Source organism: Ischnura elegans, chromosome 1, assembly GCF_921293095.1.
Source record: "Ischnura elegans chromosome 1, ioIscEleg1.1, whole genome shotgun sequence".
In the NCBI taxonomy this organism is placed as follows: domain Eukaryota; kingdom Metazoa; phylum Arthropoda; class Insecta; order Odonata; family Coenagrionidae; genus Ischnura; species Ischnura elegans.
This window is the reverse complement of record NC_060246.1, coordinates 169,702,602-169,706,210: the sequence shown is the minus strand read 5'-3', so window position 1 is coordinate 169,706,210 and position 3,609 is coordinate 169,702,602. Positions and strand designations below refer to the sequence as shown.

The window sequence follows — 3,609 nt, the reverse complement described above, 5'->3', positions numbered from 1 at the left end:
TACATTGGTAGATAAATATATGAAATTACTATTTTACAATTAGTACTAACTGTTCTTGTGTGATATCGTAAAAGTTCTCAATCGCTGTTTATGAACGGATGAATGTATGATATTACTATTTTAGTTCTAACTGTTCTTGTGTGGTATGGTAAAAGTTCTCAATGGCTATTTACCCCAGTGAAAATTTTGTATACAATTGTATACAATTTTATACAGGATTTCCTGTATAAACCTGTACACAATTGTATACAAAATGTGTACATTGTATACAAATTTGGCTTCATACAATTGTATACAGTGTATACAATTTACACATTTTCATACACTGTATACAATTGTATGAAATGTATACAATTGTATGAAATGTATACAATTGTATGAAATGTATACAATTGCATGAAATGTATACAATTGTATGAAATGTATACAATTGTATGAAATGTATACAATTGCATGAAATGTATACAACTGTATACATTTCATACAATTGTATACAGTGTATGAAAATGTGTAAATTGTATACACTGTATACAATTGTATGAAGCCAAATTTGTATACAATGTACACATTTTGTATACAATTGTGTACAGGTGTATACAGGAAATCCTGTATAAAATTGTATACAATTGTATACAAAATTTTCGTCACGCGAAGATTTTTTGAAATGTACACAATTGTAAGAAATGTATACAATTGTATAACATGTATACAATTGTATAAAATGGATATAATAAGGTGATTTCCTAATATTTTTATCACCTGAATCAAAACATTATTACTTCTGGAGTACGTAGTTCACGCTTTTTGTTGATAACCATTTTTCGCGATTAAATGAAAAGGGAAAATTTTCAAGCGCTCGAAAGTGCGAGGGGTAAGTGTGAATGCCAGGAAAAACTTCGCGTGACGTCGTTCTGCTTCCCGCTGCCGCAAGTTGTGAATTAGAATTATAATACAAGTTATTGTTGTGAACTTTACCTTCCTGTGTGTGAACAATGTTAACTGATGGACTATTCAGTGAGCTGGCAATTAGATGACTCTTTTGAGTTCTTAATTTGTGTTCCCATTGATAATTGGTGCTAACTTTACCTTCTTGTTGGTGGACAATATTAGTTCATCAACTCTTCAGTGATCTGGCAATTGAAATATTGTTCTGAGTTCTTTATGTATGTTAACATTGATCCCAGATAGCATGCTAAACTTGCTGCAAGCTTGTCACGACAAAGTTGCAAGTTTGCACCAAGCTTGTCATGACAAGCCTGCAAGCTTGAATCAAACCTCCTAGTTACGCTTTTTCAAACGTGCAGCAAACTTGTCACATCACACCTGCTGAAAATGTGTTGTGTCACACCTGCTACATACTAGGAAAACTAGTTCCACACCTACCATTTCTGTAGTGACACTTGCTGAGGAAAAACTGGCTTAAAATTTCTGCTAAATAAAATGCTCTCCTAAATAATGATCAATTTACAACAACAAAATTTAAAATTTTCCACTCTATCAATTGTTAGTCATTTCACATGCACAGAATTTGGGAGCTAAATTTATTCAATAAAATGGGCAACAAATAAATGCTGAAGAATTTATTTTTCTCATTAATTATGTACATGCTGAGGCAGCGGTGGAGTCATCGATAGTTAATCATTATTAATGAAGTGAGTGAAATACTTACAAACTGAATAGGAAACATCAAAGACAGAAACACTTTTAAAAATTTATGACCCCCTAGGCCACACACGGTAATAACTAAAATACAGAAATCTTCAAAAGGTAAAAACATATTGCTCGAATTTTATCAAAACATTCACAAGTATGCTGATTGGCTTTGAGGATGTAAAATTAAAACTTCATTCTTTTGAATTCTTGTTTAGTTATGGGAGTACAAGGTGGTGCATGGAACTTACATGGTTACATACTTATAGATCGTTACTGATGAACTTATTAAGCAAAATTATTGTCCTCATCAGCCTGATCCTCGGTCTGTTTATTCTGCCAATCCCTGAAGAGAAAATAGTAATTACTCCTTGTGAAATGATATATCATGTATCATGGAACATTATAGTGTATACCTATTGTAAGAGGGAATGGAAAATATGAAGAAAATGTCTGGGATGATCGAATTAGTGTGGCAGAGAAATGAGAAGTGACTACTTACTTTCTTATTTTCCCGACCTCAGCCTGGTTGAGCCAATTACTCAGACACCCTTCCAGCTCCACATCTGATGCATCACGGTAGACCCTTCTGCATACACCTGTGAAATTATACAAAACATAGTTAATGTCACTTAATGTAATATGTTAGAAGTTCATTTCAATGATCAATTATTATAATAATCTTAGAATATCTTATTGGATGCACTCACGAAAAGTAACAGGACACACTGGAGTGCTATAAAATGATTTCTTAACCGAATTCTTCTTAAGTTTGCCTGTAAGGGCTTACAGCTCTGGTACATTGTCATCCTAAGACGACACAACATATTTTGTAGAAATTCATTCTCATTCATTTCTTCTACCAACTGCTACCAAACATTGCATCTAGAGATAAAAAATACCAGATCAATGAAGAGTTAACAGCTAATACAAGAATAACAAAAATCATGTAGACAGCCAGAAGAAAAATTCACCAAAGAAATTAACACAATTGTCATGTTTAGTATGCACATGTAGTATGAGTGCACAAGTGCATATGAAATAACAAAAATCCAATCATACCATAATTTCTTAATATTTCATTGGACATTAATCCATACGCACTTCAAAATTATGTTGTACTTGAGTATTTTTATAGCACTTTGAATTCCAAGCACCTACGAATGTCTGGCGTGCTCAAGAAATACTTCTGAAACTTTTTTACAAATGAAACTCTTATGAAACTTTCTTACAAAAACTTAATTGTTCTTTCATTTAAAAAATCATACATTGTTTGAATCAGGATGGCAGCACACAAATTATCATTATTCACTTACCACCTTTGGCTCAAATGAGGGATCTTCACTTATCCTACGGCAGAGTTTGATGAAATCCTCATCTGCTGTCAATGGCAATTGGCTGAAATTCATCTCCTCCACATCAGCATCCTTTCGCTTTGGGTCACAAGCCAATAAAGCATCTACTTTCCTCTCCAAGTGAGAAAACCCAGGTGCCATTCCTCCCATCCACATGAGGAGCTCGCTATTCTGTAGTTTTAATTTACTGCAGCCTGTAAATATAAAAATGTTATAAATACACTAATACCAATTGATTTGCTTACATTATACTTCCTTAGCAGACTTGATACTTAATCATCATAAATCCTGCCTACATGCTTATCAAACAGGTGAAAACCATAGATTTTAATATACCACTAATTTTTCTATCAACAAACACGAGTAATTGATTACATAACAAAAATTTTAAGGATTGCAATCTTATTGCACAGAAACAACTTAGAAACGTGTTACTTATGCCCTTGAGTGCAATATGTCTGATAAAATGTACTAAAGCACAAATCAATGCCTAAATTATAATGATCGGAGAGAGTTCAACTGATGGCTATGTTTAGAACAGCTTATTAATTGCTATTATTCTTCGACATATTCCCAATAGTTACTCATTTTCAAGAAAAATCAT

At 32.9% G+C, this 3,609-nt stretch overlaps 1 long non-coding RNA gene across 1 annotated transcript; it reads right to left on the bottom strand.

The window, feature by feature from the left end:
* Positions 1-2,045: 2,045 nt before the first annotated feature.
* LOC124154073 lies at positions 2,046-2,996 on the bottom strand. Its single transcript, XR_006863820.1, has 3 exons — positions 2,967-2,996; positions 2,361-2,535; positions 2,046-2,249 (listed from the first exon to the last, which is right to left on the bottom strand). It is a non-coding gene; the product is annotated as an uncharacterized LOC124154073 (long non-coding RNA).
* Positions 2,997-3,609: the final 613 nt, after the last annotated feature.